This window comes from Dermochelys coriacea, chromosome 21 (genome assembly GCF_009764565.3).
Source record: "Dermochelys coriacea isolate rDerCor1 chromosome 21, rDerCor1.pri.v4, whole genome shotgun sequence".
Lineage (NCBI taxonomy): Eukaryota > Metazoa > Chordata > Testudines > Dermochelyidae > Dermochelys > Dermochelys coriacea.
The window spans coordinates 13,966,802-13,986,544 of NC_050088.1; the positions used below are offsets into that span (position 1 = coordinate 13,966,802).

The window sequence follows — 19,743 nt, forward strand, 5'->3', positions numbered from 1 at the left end:
ACAGAGAGCTTGGTGTTGGCGCACAACAAATGAGCTATGAGTTTGCCATGTGATATATCTGCAGTGAATGAATACGCAGCTAGAGGCCAGTGATGTAGAGCTGTGAGTGCGGAGATACCACGTCACAGAGTAGAGAGGTAGCAGCTTCTCCCTCTATATCGCTGGTGTCACCAGACCAGCAATAATGTGCTCAGTTCAAGTCACTGCTTTACTGGAAAGAAACTAAGGGCAGTTCGGGTGAAGAGCAACAAAAAATGATCCAGGGCCTTGTGGGAAAAGGTGCAAAGAGCTATGTCTGGCTCAGCACTTGTCTACCTAAGAAACTTTCACTGGATGAATGTGACTTTGAACTGATTTCGTTGAACCAGCGCAAAAGGCTATGTGGGGCACTCTTTATGGTTTAAACCGGGCTCATTTCAGTTCAGCATAAGACAACTAGGAATCAACAGAAGCTAACCCAAGATAAGCCCCCTGTGATTGGCTCCGGAAGCTGCCTGGTCCTTTCCTCTCTCCCTGCAGGACTGTGGGCCTGCAGGCCTGGGAACAAGGTGCTGCTCCCATGGTCTGTTTACAAGGGGGAGCTCGGGGAGTCGCAGATGCAGTAGCTTCGCCCATTAAGGTCACTGGAAATTGTATACGTTAGATAAAGAGGAGGCCAGAAGTCAATGAGGAGATACAGGGCTAATTAGTCAATGCTATCTGGGACCTGCCTATCCTAGCTGTGAATGTGGTCAGCTCTTGCTATTCGGGTGTATTTGTATTGCAGGATCACTTAGGAGCCCCGGTGATGGCCCAGGACCCCATTGTGCCAGGTGCTGTACAAACACAGAACAAAAAGGGCTGACAGTCTGTTATAGGTTTCTCGTTGCACAGGTCCTGCCCCGTCCTGCACCCCCAATCTGGGAAAGGCAGAATAAAGAATTTTTCATCTTTACCTAACTATCCAGAGTGCCAGTGTGAGCTTACCAGCCAGCCCACCCCTTCAAAGGCATCTGGAATCAAAGCGGCACACAGGGCTTTGCACCACTTTAACGGAAATCAGTTTAAAAACATTTCAAAGGGCTGGTCTACACTTCAAAGTTAGGTCAGCTTAACGACATTGCTCAGGGCTGGGAAAATTTCACACCCTGTGCGATGTAGCTAAGCTGACCTAAGCCCCAGTGTAGACACCATTCCTGCCTCTGGAAGTGGTGGTTTCCTACAGTGATGGAAGAACCCCTTCCCTCGCTATTGTGAGTGTCTACACTCCAGTGGCACAGCTGCAGCACCATAGCTGTGCTGCTGTAGTGTTTCTGGCATAGACTTAGCTCCTGTTAAACCAGGTGTATCTTTCCCGTGTAGACAAGGGCTTCTTGTCTACACCGTCGCGCATCAGGGTGAGGCGGCTAGTGGCTAAGGGGATTGCAGTGAGCCCAATGCATGGAGAGGGATGGGTGAGGGTGGCATTGGGGCTGTAGCCATGAAATGGGATTCAGAAAAGAGACAGGTTTCAGAGTAGCAGCCGTGTTAGTCTGTATTCGCAAAAAGAAAAGGAGGACTTGTGGCACCTTAGAGACTAACAAATTTATTAGAGCATAAGCTTTCGTGAGCTACAAGTGAGCTGTAGCTCATGAAAGCTTATGCTCTAATAAATTTGTTAGTCTCTAAGGTGCCACAAGTCCTCCTTTTCTTTTTGAGAAAAGAGACAGTTAAACTGAATGTGAGGGATGAATGTCTGGACATGGGATGAATCGAATGAAGGAAACAACACTCCAGTGAAAGCCTCTGAGCTTGGAATAGTTAAAACTACACTAGAAACAGTGCTCTAGGGCAGGCAACAATCCTGGGGAGTCACAGCCCCTTGGATCCAGGCCCACTCCCCAGGTACCCAGCCCCCTCCAGGAACTCAGGCCCCTCCAGCTTCCCTCAGGGATCCAGGCCCTCTCCTACTCCTCTCAGGGACCTAAGCCCCCTTCAGATACCAGGCTCCCTCCTGCTCCCCTCAGGGACCCAGGGGCCCCCTCCTCCCTGGATACCCAGCTCCCTCCTTGCTCCCCTCAGGGACCTAAGCCCCCTCCCCAGATACGCAGCCCTCTCCAGCTCCCCTCAGGGATCCAAGCCCTCTCCCCAGAGAGTTAACCCCCCCTTCCCTCTCCTCTCAGGGACCCCATGCCTCTGCCTGCCCCCAACCCCCAAGTCCCCTCTGCTTTCCAGGCTGCCTGACATCTATTCCTGCTGCTCTGACAATGACAAGTTGTAACATATTTGGGAGCAGCTGCTCCTTGCGCCGAGATGCCAGGCCCGCTCCCGCCACCCCCGCGCCCCTGCCCTGGAATGCGGAGCAGCCCCTCTCCCTATGCTCTGAAACACAGGATTTCCGACATGCCTGCTCAATAGAGCTTCAGCCTGTAGTGATGGGAACAGGTGCTCGGCGGAGATGGGGCAGCAGCAGCAGCCAGTGCCCCTTGTTCAGAGACCACTTTGCCCCCAAGAGGCAATGTCGCAAGCATGCATGGACTTGGAAAGCTGGGATCTGGGGTAACTGCCATGTAACCCACAGCCTGGGCTGTGCCTGGCCTGTGACTTGGCAATGAGTTGGGGGGAGGCTCTTCCCTTTTTCTAGGACAGTGAGGTCTTGGATGGGGCCCCTGGGAGCCACTGGTTAAAGTCCTACCAGCAGATCAGTATGGGTTGTCTGTCTTTCTCTTCAGGTTCTCTTACAGGCTGCCTCTGTAATATCTGGGCACCTGCTAATGGTCAAACAGCAATGCCAGAAATGCTGCCATGCCGTTCCTTCCCCACAGCTAGGAGCTGTCAGTAACTGGGAGACTTGATCTGTGTGCTTTGTGTGTGACTCATGGTTGTTTGTGTGTGTGTCTGTGTTCATGTGCCTGCATGTATCTGTCGGCTGGAGTTATTGAGGGAAAGCCACACCCAAATGGTGAGGGTTGCCCATAGTTCTCAAAGCAGTAAGGCCCATGGTCATTCTGAAGATAGCTGCACAGTCTGGATCTGACTCCCAGAAATTGCCTGTTGCACTAACAAATCACCCCCTGCTTGCTGGCCGTGTCACGGCTCCTGGGGTTGTAGCTGATGTGAGGTGATGACCGCAATGAGAGAGGTGTCTCTCATGAAGCGAGGGCCTGTCCTCTGGAGGAATCTGAACACTAGGCCAGAGACCTTGCACTGAACTCGGTATTGGGCAGGGCGACGGTGCAGAGAGCAGAGCACTGGGGTGACGTGTTGACTGTGGCTTGAGTTGCTGTGTTTCATAGCTGGAGCAATTCCAGGTATATCTGTTACAATACGCAGGTCTGGAGGTCAGCACCATCCAGGTTCCTGCCTTAGCCAGGGTTGTGGTGGGATCAGGGTGTGATCCTCAGGTGGAAGTTGGTGTATTTACTAGGGCCTTTGAGGCACCTAGTAACTTTGTGGGATCCAGAAGGGAGGTAATAACCTCAGGGCAGATCCCCCTTTCCAATGCCTGCCCCCATCCTCAAGGGATCAAGGTGCAGTGGCTCCGTGGTTAAGGTGCTTGACACAGTCTTGAATGACGTGGGTTTATGTCTTGCTCACTCTCACACTGAAAGGCCGCTTCCAGTTCAAACCAGCTGCAAGCTGGGTACCTGATCCCTTGGGTTATGGCAATCACAGGTGGTCAGATGTGATGCTGGCCACATCACTCCCTGAGCACTGCTGGCTATGTTGCTGACATGCTGTAACCCAAAGGGAAAATGCCCAGCAACCTGCCAATCTGTTATTCGCACCAGGGTCTTAACATTAGAGCTACTGGGGTGGAGAGATACCAAAACAAAACCCAGCGGTGTGCCGGAGCTCTGATTCTGGAGGATGTCCAGGATGCTCCTGCTGATGCTTGTGTGTGGAGAGAGAGAGCATATCGACACCCAGAAACACCAGGGCAGCACAGTTGCTCCAGGCAGTGCATCTGACTGGGCCACAGCAGAAGAAACTGTTTTCTAACAAGAAGCATCTGCAGGGTCAGAAAGCTAGTGAGTGTCAGAGGACGCTGTTTAGTAACAGATGGCAGATGGGGCCACGTAACCGCCGCATCGGTGAGGGGTAGAGCTGGCTGGGAAACTGAAATCTCTTCCTGCAAAACAGTCCATGGGTTTGAAATGTTTTTGTCCTGAATTGTGACAAAAAGTCAAAAATGTAATTGGTTTTCCCCCATTTCTGGGGAGTGGGAACAGAATGTTTCGTCTTGCTGGCTGCCTGCTTGGCAGGTGGCGGACCGCCTGTGAGATGGCCAGGTGGGCTGCTGGGTAGCCAGTGCAACCAGGAACCTGAGGAGCACTGGCTCCCAAGCTCCCCACTGGACAGGCCACTGGGAAGCATGGGGACCCCAGCTGCCAAGCTCCCTGCCAGGCAGGTGGCTGAGGAGCTGGGGAGCATATGCGCCTTGGGTACATAATGTATCAATGATAACAATGCTCAGCCTATATCTCATGTTTGTGTGGGTGCTGGGAGAGGCTGGCAGAGACCAGTGGAGCTCGAAGAGTGTGGGCATGAATTTTTCTTTTGTTGGTGCCTCCTGACCCCGCGGGGCTCACAACCTTCTTGCTGACCTAGTGGATAGGGACTCAGGAGTGCGATCTATTCCCAGCTCTGCCACTGGCCTGCTGGGTGACTTCGGGCAAGTCACTGCCTCACTCTGTGCCTCAGTTTCCCCATCTGTAGAAGGAGCTAATGATCCTGACCTCCTTTGTAAAGCACATTGCGCTCTCCTGATGCAAAGTGCTACATAAGAGTTATGGATTATTTTTCCCTAGCTGCTCAAACTGTGTCTCACTCACACACATACACCCTGGGGTGGTGCAGAATGAACTCCGAGAGCCCGGCAGTAGACAGCGTGAGAGGCTGGATGAGGAAGCATGTCCATGGTAGGATCTGTCTCTGATAAAGTCATCAGCACACGAAAAGTAGGTTGGAGAATCCCATGTTTAAATCAGAACAGCTAGAATGAAACAACCCTTCCCCCCGCCCAAGAAAGCTGCTTTTCCATTGGCCTACATGGGGACAGGAAAAATCCAAACGATCCCACGTACAGAACCAGTTAACTTAGGGCACATCCAGGTCACAGGCTGAGCTGGTAACTACTTACCACCCAGCTGCGGTGTAGCACAGACACAAGTGACTCGCACAGCAAAGAAGAAACTGTCATGTTGCCCTCTGCTGGTCGCAAAGCTGCATACCTCCTCCCAGGTCTGCCAACCATCGGAGCAGCCCTGTTGGAGTCAAAGGATCCACCAGTGTGCATAAATTCATGCATGTGCGTAAGCATTTACAGGGCCAGGGCCTTGCAAATTCCTCCCGGAACTTGCTGGCTCAAGGAGAATTTGTCCTCAGCATCAATTTCTATCTCAGATGAGCCAGCGGAAGCATATTACTGTACGCGGCCAAAACGAGAGACACATTGTTGTGAAACTTCCATGCACCAGCTGCACCTGAGTTAGGGTGGCTTGGGGAATGCATCCATTATACAGTTTTTCCTCCAATGGCAGCAAAAAGAGATTATTACTATTAATCACACAGCAGAGCCAGAATGATAGCGGAGACAGTATATGCCAGAAGATGCAAGTCAAACGCACACAATGTCAAAAAGAACCCTCCTCAGAATTTGCCACAAAGTACAGGTCATTAGCTTCCAGGTGTGTCTTTAGGGCTGTAAAGCTGCCTAATAGTGAGTCAAACTGCGATGGCCGCCATTTTGGTTTACACTGGGGACTGAACCAGTGACCTCCAGAGCTATGAAGCATGAGCAGCTCCAGCTGAGGGCTCTTACAGCACTTGTCCGCTATACAGTGGCACAGAGGGGAACTTTTAACACACAGTCCCCCATGGGTAACAAAGACATTGGGATGTAAATAGTAGTTAGCATCCAAAGCTCTCAAAGTCCTAAACAATGTTAGACAATATTATCTCCATTGTTACCAAGGAGGCAAAATGACATGCCCAGGGTCACACAACAGGTGAATCGTGGTACCAGAGCTAGAACTCAGGTCTAACTTTTTGTCCATTCTGGATCAAGAGACTTCAGAAATGGGAAAGCCTGGGCCATTTGTGGTCCCAAGACTCATTGTGCCCCTGTATGTTGGCGCAAGAAGCCAAATGACACCTGTTGCCACTTTCAGACATTTCCACCACAGCCAATCCAGACTCCAGTGGAGATGCTGACGGCATGATTGAGATGGAATGCAGTGAAGGAAGATGTAGGCTACCTATCAGAAAAAAATGGCATGACAATGATGTATATTGGACTGAGAGATTTATTTATTGGGCGGTTTCAGAGTAGCAGCCATGTTAGTCTGTATTCGCAAAAAGAAAAGGAGTACTTGTGGCACCTTAGAGACTAACAAATTTATTTGAGCATAAGCTGGGGTTGCCAACACTTTGAAGGAAAGAGCTAAGATTCAGAGGGATCTTGATGAATTGGAGAACTGGGCTATAGACAACAAAATGAAATCCAACAAAGACAATTGTGAGGTGCTACACTTAAAGAAGAAAAAGCAAATGCACAAATACAGAATGGGGGATAACCAGCTTGACAACAGCACTGGTGAGAAGCTGTGGTGGATCGTAACCTCAGCATGAGTCAGCAGTGCCATGCTATTGCAAAAAAAGCAAATGCAATTTTAGGTTGATTTAACAGAGGCACAGCATACAAGTCATGGGAGGCGATAGTACCGCTCTGCTCGGCACTGGTTAGGCCTCAGCTGGAGTACGGTGTCCAGTTTTGGTCGCCATCTAGAAAGGATGTGGAGAAACTGGAAAGGATCCAGAGGCAAATGACAAAGATGATCAGAGGGATGGAACACAAGTCCTACGAGCAAAGGCTGAAGGAACTGGCTGTTTAGTTTGGAAAAGAGGAGATTAAGGGGGGACATGATAATGGTCTTCAGATACTTGAAAGGCTGCCATAATAAAGATGGAGAAAAGCTGTTCTCTTTTGCCACAGAGGGCAGGACAAGAGGCGATGGGGTCAAACTACAGCACTGCCGATTTAGATTTAATCTCCAGAAAAGCTGCCCATCAGAACAGCGGGACAATGGGACAGATGCCTCAGGAGTTAGTGGAAGCTCCTTCACTGGAGGTTTTCAAAAGGAGGCTGGAGCCATCTGTCTGGGGTGGGTTAGACACAACAACTCCTGCATCTTGGCAGGGGGTTAGACTAGATCAGCGGTTCTCAAACTGTGGGTCAGGACCCCAAAGTGGGTCACAGCCCTGTTTTAATGGAGTCGCCAGGGCTGGCTTAGACTTGCTGGGGTCCAGGGCCAAAGCCTGAGCCTCACTGCCTGGGATCGAAGTCTGAGGGCTTCAGCTCTGGGTGGTGGGGCTCAGGTTACAGGCCCCCTGCTTGGGGCTGAAGCCCTTGGACTTCAGCTTTGCCCCCCTCCACCCGTCGTGGTGGGGCTCAGGCTTTGGCTCCCCCCCCACCGCCCATGTGGGGCTCAGGCAGTCTCAGGCTTTGGTTCCCGCTCCTGGGGTCATGTCATAATTTTTGTTGTCAGAAGGGGGAAACAATGCAATGAAGTTTGAGAACCCTGGGACTAGACGATCCTTGTGGTCCCTTCTAACCCTGCGGTTCTAAGCACATGCACCCATGTTAGCAGAAAAATCCCAAACCTAGCAAGAGTCATCAAAGACCCATCGGAAATAAGGATCTGTTCTCTGCAGAAGAGTGCAGGCTGGGCCCAGCACCCACTGCAGACAGCATGCTGGACCCCGTTGCTAATAAACTCTCTGAATGGGTGTTGAAAACAACCAGACTCCAGCTCCACTAGCTGTTTTCAAGTCAAGCTGTTTTCAACACCAGTTGAGGAGGGACCCAGTCGTGATTCCGATTGTCAACAATGGGCCATTTTCCTAGTGTTAGGAGGATCCAGAGAGTCTGGCTGTCGGAACGGGACAACAGGTGGGTATGGGGAGGAAGAGCCATGAATGTGAGGGATTCATGAGCCACAGACACATGGTGGCTGTTAGATTCCGAGGGGAGACAGCTGTTTGGGCACCAAGGCAATATAAGGGCCAGCAAAGGGAGGTGGGACATATGGGTTCAGCATCATTTGGCTCTCTGAAGTAAGTTAGGAGATGGGAGTGGGCACCTGAGAATTGGGATACAGGGAGCTATGGTTAAAGAAATGAGCCCTGGAGACTTAGCGTGGGACTGGGAGAGAGGTTGGCCTGCAAGTGTTTAAGGTGGAAGTGTTATCCTAGTGAAGGAATTGGGGGGGGGGGCAGCTGCAGTGAAAGATCACGCAAAACTTCTAAGGCAGAGTCATCCCCGGCTAAGTCCTGGACAAGTGCTATGTGTGCAGCCCAGCCCAATATCCCCTGACTCAACAGGAGCTTGAGCAGGCCCAGTGGTAAATATGCTGGAGGGTAGGGATAGGATACAGAGGGACCTAACCAAATTGGAGGATTGGGCCAAAAGAAATCTGATGAGGTTCAACAAAGACAAGTGCAGAGTCCTGCACTTAGGACGGAAGAATCCCATGCACTACTACAGACTAGTGATCAAATGGCTAGGCAGCAGTTCTGCAGAAAAGGACCTAGGGGTTACAGTGGACAAGAAGCTGGATATGAATCAACAGTGTGCCCTTGTTGCCAAGAAGGCCATTGGCATTTTGAGCTGTATAAGTAGGAGCATTGCCAGCAGATCGAGGGACGTGATAGTTCCCCTCTATTCAACATTGGTGAGGCCTCATCTGGAGTACTGTGTCCAGTTTTGGGCCCCACACTACAAGAAGGATGTGGAAAAATTAGAAAGCGTCCAGCGGAGGGCAACAAAAATGATTAGGGGACTGGAACTAATGATTTATGAGGAGAGGCTGAGGGAACTGGGATTATTTAGTCTGCAGAAGAGAAGAAAGAGGGGGGATTTGATAGCTGCTTTCAACTACCTGAAAGGGGGTTCCAAAGAGGATGGATCTAGACTGTTCTCAGTGGTTGCAGATGACAGAATGAGGAGTAATGGTCTCAAGTTGCAGTGGGGGAGGTTTAGGTTGGATATTAGGATAAACTTTTTCACTAGGAGGGTGGTGAAGCACTGGAGTGCGTTACCTAGGGAGGTGGTGGAATCTCCTTCCTTTGAGGTTTTTAAGGCCTGGCTTGACAAAGCCCTGACTGGGATGATTTATTTGGGGATTGGTCCTGCTTTGAGCAGGGGATTGGACTATATGACCTCCTGAGGTTCCTTCCAACCCTGATATTCTATGATTCTAACAGAGCCCAGACCTCAAGGGGCCAAGCCCTGAATGAATTAAAGGAGCTGGGGGCTCAGCAAGAGTCTGGCAGCCACGAGACCCTGCTGAGAGCTGGCCAGAGTGACCAGACCCTTCGCAATAGGCCTTGCTCTGCCCAGCCCCAACGGCCACAACCGGCCATGCCCCGTCCTCCACCCATCCCCTCACCTCATCCCACAGGGTGGGGCAGCCACACTCTCTGCTTCACCCAGCACCTTGCCCCTTCCCCAGACGTTTAAATTCCTTCCTTTCCCCAGGCCCCCACCTTTGCTCCAAGCCTTGGGTTGATAGGGGGATATCCGAGTTCCTGGAGGGGAGCCAGCCCTGTCTCTCATAACACGGAGCATTACAAACACACTGAGTCATGTGTGAATGCTCAGCTGTTGCGTGTTTCTGCATGTGGTGTCAGGCCCGGTCAAGTGGCTGCAAACCTGTGTCTGACCCTATAATCCTGGCCAAGCAACGATACTGTGGCCTGTGTGTGCAGGGAAGAGTCCTGCCCCCTTGGCAGCACTCTGGCATTTCTGTCAGGGCCCAATGCAGGGGAATCCCAGTCACGCCCAGCTCATCCCCTGCTCCCTTGGAATCGGCCATTCCCCCCACACCTCACCCTTTTCAGCCCCCTCCACTCCCACTCTCCCAGCTCTGGCTTCAAACCTTCACCATAACTGGTTTTGTGCCCCACTCCTCCCTTCAGGGTCCCTGGGCAGACTCAGGGACAGGACCCACCCCATCACATTCCCTGGCTGCCACTAGGCCCCATCTCCTGTGTCTGGGGCCACACAGCATTCCCTCTTCCACTCCCCATAGCCTGGATCCTCTCCCCAGATGTAGCCACGACAGAACTGAGGACAAAGGGACAATGATAACCCAGACCAACTGCTTGGAAAACAAATGCGAAGGTGACCGAGAGCTGTCAAGCAGCCAGTGACTAATAAACCAGCTTCTGCCTGGATCCAAGGGGAAGGAAGGACAACCTCTCAGTGCTGAGGACAACAGCGGCTGAACTGCCTCATTCTGCCAGAGACACTGGCCAGCTCAGCATGGAGAGGACCTCTGAAAGTCAGGAGTGTTCCTGGTTCACACAGGTCCCACACAATGGAGCCTCTTACTTGGGTTGGGCAGGCTGGGGCTATTGACAGAAATCTAGCAGATCAGGGCGAGGCCCCTTCCAGTTGTTGAGGTGGTGTTAGAATGTGTCTCTTGGGTGTTCCTCTCAGGACTAGTTCCCCGTGCGGTAGAGCGCGCTCAGCAGGTATGTTGACCTCATGCGAAAGTCCTATGGCCGGCGCTATGCAGGAGGTCAGAGATGATCACAATAGTTCCTTCTGGCCTCAGAATCATGAAACTGTCTGAAAACAGGGCAAGGGGGTGTTTACGGAAGGGTTAAGTAATGGCACTCTGATCTCCAACATGACCTCTGTCCCTGGCTTCATCACGTGGCTGGAAGCATTCAGCGTGGGAGACCATACAGGTTGTTGGGGTTCACCTGAGGTGTCTTCCACTCAGCACCTATGTTCCTACACAAGTGAGACCTGAGGCCCTGATCTCCTAGGAGAACAATTCAGACAGCAAGTCCATCAGTGCTACTAAATAGCTGAAGGTACATCGGTGAAACCAAGAGAGCTGTGGAGAGCCCCAAGTAGTCCAAACACCCAGCCATACAGTCGCTCCCCTTCCTCCTCTAGGAACTGCTCACCACTTTTCATTCAGCCCAGCTTGTGGCTAGGTGCCACCCTCTGCTCCCACATCATCCATTGCTTCTCTCCTGGTGTCTAATCTCCTGAGGGCCGTTGGTTTATTTCTCGGCCCTCACTGGCTGGTGTGACTTCCCCCAGTCTGCGAATGCCCCCAACGCACTGCCTAGTTCAGAGAGAGACTGCAGCTGTTCCATCAGCCTGGGCCTATGGCCGACCCTAGCTAGATTAGACACCTTCACACAACCTGCCCCTCTGCTGGTGATTGCTATAGTCAGGACAGGAGTGAAAAGGGGGAGCCAGGCCTGCCAAGGGATCATGGTCACAGGGGTTTGCCCTGGTTTCAATAATCTAATGCCCTAGGGACGAATGGCTGCTGATACAGCCTGTTTGCTGGAAGAAACGCCAGCCTCTTGCCACCATGGGGGGCTGTGCAGAGCGGATTAAGAGCAAGGGAGGGCAGCCGATGTCTGGTTGCTCCCACCCCTTCCTCAGCTGCTCCTAGGTGTGAGAGTGCAGAGTGGACCAGCTCAGAGGAAGGGAGGTGTCCTTCCCGCTTAACCCGCCCTGGGGAGGCTGAGGATATGCATGGCCCATCTCACCACACCCCACCATGCCCTCAGATCTAGGAGGGACAGAGACACTGTGTGTGGGGAAGGCAGGATCCATGGGATACTGGGGGACAGGCACAGCAGGGGCAGACCTCGGGGAGAGGAACTGGGGGGATCTCCCTGAGTTGATGGAAGCTGGGGTTTCCTGGGGGAAAAACCAAGCCCCTTCTGAGGAAGTGCAGAAGCCTCATGCCGCCATGGGGGAGATGGGCAGTGAGAAGGTACAGGGCCCCCCCCCAACAAGAAGACAGCCACAGTATGGGGAGGGAGCAGAGGATTGGGTCTTCCCCAGGTTCTGGTAACAGACTTCTCCAAAACCTCTGACTACGGGCAATCACCTACAGTGATTCTGTGCTAACACCAGAGGGCAGCTGCAGCCTAATTATAGAGCTATTGGTCAGTATCTCTGCATTTCAGCCCAATTCATGACTGTCCCAGAGGACCAACCTCCCGGATTGGGTATAGTTGTAGCCTTGTTGGTCCCAGGATATTAGAGAGACAAGGCAGGTGAGATATTACCAGTCTGGGGGCATTTCCTGCCCACTGGGAGCAGGTGTAAATGAACTCCAGGTGCAGGGCAGGGGGAGTCAGGCCCTTCTCTTGCCAAGAACTCACTAAGCCCCATTCAGTCCTGGTGTAAGTGGCTGCACTGGGATCTCCAATAGCCTCAGTGCATCTGGGCCCATTTACACCCTGTTTGGAGAACTGCCAGTGCTACTTCTCCTGAGTTCTCCAGGGTAAAAGCATCCCTGGGGTAACCCTGCGTGAATCCACTGATGTCACAACAGGGATGAGTCTGGCCTCGAGGTTTTCAAACCCGATGGGCTAAACCTTAGTCCCAGCTCATTGTCCATCTATAGTGCTGACTGACACGGCGGGGTGCTTTTGCTCATTGAGGGCAGAATACCAGCTGAGAACAGCTTCCGGGGTGTAACTCTATGTAATTAGCATTGCTGTGATCCTTCCATGCCACTCCCGCATACCCATATTGTCTCTCAAATTTCTTTGGGGGCGGGGGTGTCCCCTGAGGTGGGAGAGGCATTCCGGGATGGGGGGAAGGAGATTTCAAGGAGATCCTTTTCTCTGTGTTTCAGCTCTTGGCAGAAGATGGGCCATTCTGATTTTTTGGACTCAGCACTAGCTCAGAATCAGTAGTCTGGTCAAACCTTCCTTGCAGGGACAGGATAAAGGGCAGGGAGAATGGCATACCAGACCCTGCCTCCTCCCTGCATTCCCCTGGTAGGCTGGTTTTGCAGGAGTGTCTCGCCAGTGGAGAAAGGCAGAGCGATAACAATGTTTGAAGGGTTTGAAAATGCACCAAGTGGTCTGAGAAGCAAAACTCGCTAGCTACATCTCAAAGTAGTGCAGCCTGCCCTGACGTGTGCTGTGAGCACAGTCCTGGGGGGCAGGAAGGGAGCTGTGCACATCTCTGGGGTCAGGGCCAGGAGGATGAAAGTGGGGTGAGGATGGGCCCTAGGGCTGTGGGAGGTGGGTGACTTGTTTCTTTCTCTACCAACCCTGGTGCCCTGCCCATTCTAGTGTAAGTAGAGTCTGAATGAACTCACCCCTGACCACTAGCTGGGATGGGGATAGACTTCAGGAGCAAACTGTATTTACCTGAACAAACCTACTCTGCCTAGATATCCAGCAGATAGTGCTCAAGGTGATGCTCAAAGTGATGAAGTGCTCAAAGGCTGGTGCTGGGTTACAAATCACTGTAGTACTCAATGCAGGGGGAGTGAAATACTGTTATCAGTGTTGTTGTCTTTATTGTATAAATAAAGGAGAGCAGAACTGTGCTTAACCAGTCCCAAATGAGGGGGCCACCCTCAGCTTGAAGGACCTCATTAAGCCAGGGGCTCAAATACCAGATCCTGTGAAAGTGAGAAGGGTGGGGACAGGTGTCCCTGCCAGGTAGTGTGGATGCTCCCTAAGGGTCCCCGGTCTGGTTTAACCTGTTCCTTTCCACTGTTCAAAGATAGAGCTAAACAGACTTCATTAGGAGCCTTTTTTTATTTTAAATGCTGAAATCACTTCTGGTGGGGCCGTGTTTCTGCTGAGAGCTAAAAATCACAAAAAGACTGACCTATAGAGGTCACAGCAGAGAGGCAGGTGGCAGCAGAAGGTAACTGATGGGTTGCCGGTGGGAGCGGCCAGCAAAAGTGGTGAGCAGTCAGTCAGTGGGAGGAAAAGAACCGTAGCTGGTGGGGCGCCTAGGCAATGAGGAACAGCGGCTGGTGGGGTGGCCAGCCAGAGCAAGTGCTCAGATGATGCAGCAAGCCAAGTGCCTTCTTCCCCGGGTGGGAGGTGAACTCACACAGCTGCACCTCTGAACCCTGGCTGTCCTCACTGACCAAGGACAGCCACTGTGAGTGGGGTGGGGTGGGATGAGGGAGCAGAGAGGAGATTCCCTACTCTCACAGAACAGGAGTTGAAAGCAGCCCTGGAGAGGGTTGCGGCTGGGGAAAAAGAGTGAAAGCAGTTGAGGGCGTAGCTGACCACCACTGTGGCCAGCTCAGTTAGGGCCCAGCTGGCCCTGATAAGAGGGCTGTGGGCCAGGAGCTGGAGGAGTCTCGCTCTAGCCCTGGAGTGGGAAGGGCCTGGCTGCCAGAGAGCAAGGTACCTGAAGCAGAGCAGTGCTGGGGAAGGGCAAAGGGAGCTGGAGAGCTCCAGCCTGGTAAATCCCCAGGCTGCAGGCCTTGCTAAAGGCCAGGAAAGATACTGGGGCTACAGAGGTGTAGCCTGGGAATAGGCAGAGGCAGCAGGTCCAATGGTGAGTGGCCTTGATAGACGGCAGTCTGCCCCAGGGAAAGGGGGCTAGATGATGATGACTGGCAGTAGCCACTGAGGCAAGGTGGGTTTAGAGAGTTGGGGGTTCCCCTGGGAGGGGAGACCCAGAGCGTGGGGGTACTGCTGGGGGCAGAACCCTGAGGCAAAGAGGCATCGGGGTCCGGGAGGGACACGGGGCCAGTGGCAGGCGAGACACCGGCCTGCAGAGGATGCTCCGTGTGCTGGAAAAGAGCTAATTCCCAGACGACCAGCAGGAGGTGCCGCAGCGGTGGGTCGTCGCTCTGCCACAGGCACAGAAAAGGAACTGTTGGTTGTAGAACACGAGGCAGACGGCTCTGCCCCAGGCCCCGTGGCATGAGCGTCCTCCTCACGGTTCTATGATTATGAATCCTGAGTGTGGCATTTTCCCTAATTAACGTCTGGTGACTGCCCTCCTTTCATTAAATGTTTCTTTTCTCCACTCAGACTCTGTGCTTGCGAGGGGGGAAGTACGGCCTCTCAGAGGCACCCGGGGGTGGTGCGTAATTTTCCCAGGTTACTGGGTGGGGGCTGAAGCCGGTTCTGTGTTATATTGTTGAAAAGGAACCCTGAGATATTGAACCCGGCCCTGGTTGCTGCTGGCTCCGCCTGGCAGAAGGGTTACTCTAGGGAAAGGGTAAGTTGCTCTCAGCAGCTCCTAGCCCCACTGCTCAGCTGTCAGCCCTCTGCTCCTCGTCCTACACTGGCTGGTGCAGAGAGGGGCAGGAGCCACTGAGCGATGCCCAGAGCCAGCCGGCATAGTTGGGGCTCACGCAGGCTCCCCCTGTGATGGGGGAGGAAGACTAAGGAGAGAGAAAGAAGATGAGAGTAAGGGAGAGGGGAGGGCTGAGGAGAGAGGCCAGGAGAGCTGCCTGAGGTGCTCCCAGGTTCACAGCTTCCCCCCTCTAAATCCTGGTCTGCCCCTAGTACCTGTGGGCTGGAGGGCTGAGTATTTGTGGGCAGCAGGAAGAGGCTGGGGCAGCTGGGAGCGAGGGGAGAGTGGGATGCGCCTCGCAGTCGGACGTGGGAGGAGGAGGCTGTGGGTAAGAGAGCGAGGATGAATCCAGCCTCAGACAGCAGTTGTTTCTGAGTGCCAAGTACACTGGCCAGGACTCTGCCTTCAACTCCGACTCTTTTCAAAAGCCTCAGGAGCTGTTTTAAAACAGTGGCCTTGCAGCTGGCCTGGCAGTGCCGGAAATGCCCTGTGTATTCATAGTATTGGTGCTACACAAGCATCCATCCTGCCCCAGTGGGACCAGCACCTTTGGGACACATGGAGGAGGTGGGTGTTAGCCTTCATGCCCTGCCCAACCTCAGCCTCCCTGCTGGGAATGTTACTGAAGACCTGTGTATTGAGATCCCTGCTCCCATGACAGGATGCAGGTCACTAAAGAACCATCTAAGCATCTAGGTGGCCTAGAGATGAACGATGCCATCTCCCATTACTGATCCTCTCCGCTCGCCTGTCCCCAAGATGATGAGAACTTCAGCCTGGGTGGGCACTGGAGACAGGAGCTCAGTCAGACGGCTTTTGTGAAGGACAGCAGCCCCAGCCGTCCCTGCGCTGTTGTCTTCCATGAGCCCAAGCTGTGGGATGTGATTCCATTCTATAGAGATTGTTACCCCTGAATGATGGGCTATGTACCTTTAGCATCCTGTGGGCAAGGTAGAGCATCACCAACCAAGCCATGCTGACAAAGTGGGCACTGCATGCTCCTCCCCTTGTTGGCACTTCCGGTTTCCCCTGGTTACAAAGGCTAGAGAGTTTCTCACAGAAACATGCCAAGATTTTGTTTCCCTCTATAATCCCACCCCTCCAGTGCAAAAAAATTCCCTAATTATCTTCCAAGCTAGCGGTTTCTCAGCATGAGTGCAGAAGAGACCCAGTTAGCAAGGTTCTGGGAAATGAGCATGTACTCAGGATGCTCTTGCCCAGTGCCTTTGTCGCAGCTGGTCACTTTTGAGTCATTTAATTAATCGTTGCATGTGAAGAAATGGCTGATGTGAGCAGAATTTCTTGGCAGTCGAAGTCTCTGTCTCTCAAGACATCTCAGGATGAGTTCAGAACCTTGCGCTCAGTACGTGCCAGGAACCATTTCGTACACCAGCCTGCTCGGCAATGTAGCACTTCAGACTGAAACAGGTAACTAACATGCATGTCTTTCGGTAAAGGCCTTCAGGCCACCTCCTTCCAGTAAGACAGAAGCTCACGGTTCATTACCTGGTTTATTGGTAATCGTTCCTTGGAGAGTAAAATCCGGGAATCAGAGGCCCCGGTGGTTGCTCTGCTAATCCCCTGTGGTACATTGTTAGGCTAAGATAGGACTTGGACATTACTGCAGCCACCAGAGTACAGCTGGGTTTGCCTTTTTTAGCAAGGCTAATTCTGTGGAGACGTTCTGTCCAAGTTCCCCCGTTGAAACAGATGTGTCTGGGGTAAGCAGGGGAGCGGCAGGGTTATTGGTCCTTTGGGGTCTATTGTGAGCAAATGTAGTTGTGGGGAGAAGTTCAGGATTGACCCCGGCGAGGCTAAAGCTCCTTTTTGTCTATAGCGTCAGCAGCAGAGCAAACGCCCTCCATCCCCTGCCCAGCCTCTAGGCCTCCGCCCTGACCTGGAGGGACTGTTTCTGGCAAAGACAAAGCAGTTCCATCTCCTGGGAAGGACAGCTTTGATGGGGCCTAGCCTAGCCTAATGTACAGCTGCTAGGGAGTCTGCTAGGGAGTGGGTTGAGACCACCCAGGTATTGTTCACAGTTCTCCACACAGCCAGACATGGGCTACTGCAGAGCTGTGGGTGTTAGCTGGTGATCTACAGGAGAAAGGCCCTGGATAAAGCTTAACTAGCAACCCCTGGGCCATCACATACACCCACTGCATTCTGCAATGCACATGCAGAGACACGCAGAGCATTCCGTGGTATACACGTGTGCACACAGCATTCTCTAATACACACACACACACACACACACACACACACAGCATTCGGTGGTTCTCCACTTAAACAGACCCCTCCAAGATGCATTTTGAGTAACTATCCCAGGGCCCCAATGTTTAGACTGATGCAATGGCCCTGGCCCCAGGCCACCCTCAGCCCAAAAATGCTCCCCACCCTCAGAGCAAGGCAACCCACATCCCTTCCTCTCAGCTTTCGCTTTCCCTCAGGGCAATACCGCATCCATCGCACTGAACAAACTGCCAGCCCCTAACCTAGAGAGGAATGCTGAGGAAGCTGCCCAGGGCAGCAGGTAGGGGAGAGGTGACGTAGGAAAGATGGAGAGCGTTGACCTGGCTCTCCCATAATCTCTGTTCAATTCACAACTCTGCCACAGCCCTGCTGCATGACCATGGGCAAGTCACTTAAGGTACATCTACACTGCAAAAAAATCCCGAGGCAGTGAGTCTCAGAGCCTGGGTCAACTGACTCCGGATCCCACTACAGGGCTCAAACTAGCAGTGTAGACATTCCTGCTTCAGGTTGGAGCCTGGGCTCTGACACCCTTTTGTCTAGACTCTTGAAGACCGGGAGTCTCTCAAGTGCAGCGTCGCACGCAATGGGGCCCTGGTCCTGTTTGTGTGCCTGGCTCGGGGACCTGCAGGCAGAGGAATACCCTACAGAGGAGAGCTGTGACGCAGGAACTACCCAAACTACGGCACCTATTAAAGGGAGGCAATCCTAAAGCTGTGGAAAAGAGCCGTTCAGCCCAGGAACCTAGCTGTGGAGAGTGCTGGCAAATGGGCAAAGAAATGAAATGGGCCAAACCGAGCAAAACAAAGCTGCTCTCTAATCTCCTTCTGGCTGAGTGACCCTGGGTGCCCTCCAGAACCACAGGAGGTAGAAATGTTGTCAGAGAAGAGAGAGTTTTAAGCCACTGAATCCTTCTTGAGTTGCCTTTATGGCCTGTCCGTCGTGTGTGCCTGACTTGGGAACATTGATACATGGGGCTTGGATCTGGCTTCCTCCACGGGAGCGAGGGCAGCTGAACAATGCCCACTTGTGAAATAGGCTTACAACAAAATGGACGGATCTTTCGGGATGATCTTTGCAAGAAACGTGATCCAGTTTTCATCCCTCTCTCTCCGTCATCAACTCCCCTCCAGGGGTGTGCTGTGGAGGCAAGCACTGTAGTACTCCCAGGCTAGGACTGGGGTCTACGGGCCCCCACAGACCCTCACATATTCTGGGTAACAGAGGATTCCTCTACTGGGTGCCAGCCACTACAAGCTGTGAATGCCCCCCCACACAAGGGCTTTGTTACAATAAAACAGCACAACTGTCCCTAGCCCAGCCCAGTGCCCGGCTATAAGGGAACCATATCATAGAAGATTAGGGTTGGAAGACACCTCAGGAGGTCATCTAGTCACACCCCCTGCTCAAAGCAGGACCAACCCCCAACTAAATGATCCCAGCCAGGGTTTTGTCAAGCCGGGCCTTAAAAACCTCTAAGGATGGAGATTCCACCACCTCCCTAGGGAACCCATTCCAGTGCTTCACCACCCTCCTACTGAAATAGTGTTTCCTAATATCCAACCTAGACCTCCCCCCACTGCAACTTGAGACTATTGCTCCTTGTTATATCATCTGCCACCACTGAGAACAGCCCAGCTCCATCCTCCTTGGAACCCCCCTTCTGGTATCAAATCCCCCTCACCCTTCTTTTCTGCAGACTAAATAAGCCCAGTTCCCTCCGCCTCGCCTCATAAGTCATGTGCCCCAGCCCCCTAATCATTTTTGTTTCCCTCTGCTGGACTCTCTCCTATTTGTCCACATCCCTTCTGTAGTGGGGAGACCAAAACTAGATACAGTACTCCAGATGTGACCTCACCAGTGCCAAACAGAGGGGAATAATCACTTCCCTCAATCTGCTGGCAATGCTCCTACTAATGCAGCCCAATATGGTGTTAGCTTTCTTGGCAACAAGGGCACACTGCTGACTCATATCCAGCTTCTCATCCATTGAAATCCTCAGGTCCTTTTCTGCAGAACTGCTGCTTAGCCAGTCAGTCCCTAGCCTGTAGCAGTGCATGGGATTCTTCCGTCCTAAGTGCAGGACTTTGCACTTGTCCTTGTTGAACCTCATCAGATTTCTTTTGGCCCAATCTTCCAATTTGTCTAGGCCCCTCTAAATCCTATCCCTACCCCACTTATCTACTTCTCCTCCCAGTTTAGTGTCCTCTTCAAACTTGCTGAGGGTGCAATCCATCCTATCATCCAGATCATTAATGAAGATGTTGAAAAAACCAGCCCTAGGACCGATACCTGGGGCGCTCTGCTTGATACCAGCTGCCAACTAGACATCAAGCCGTTGATCACTACCCATTGAGCCCCACAATCCAGCCAGCTTTCTATTCACCTTATAGTCCATTCATCCAATCCATACTTCTTTA

The 19,743-nt window shown here is 52.5% G+C and overlaps 1 protein-coding gene across 1 annotated transcript in view; it reads left to right on the plus strand.

Moving 5' to 3' along the window:
• The first annotated feature begins 16,384 nt into the window (after positions 1 to 16,384).
• ADORA1 (adenosine A1 receptor) overlaps positions 16,385 to 19,743 on the plus strand; it is a 99,936-nt gene continuing 96,577 nt past the window's right edge. The window contains exon 1 of the mRNA XM_043500475.1: positions 16,385 to 16,501. The gene's annotated coding sequence lies outside the window, so the exon portion shown is untranslated. The remainder of the gene's footprint in view (positions 16,502 to 19,743) is intronic.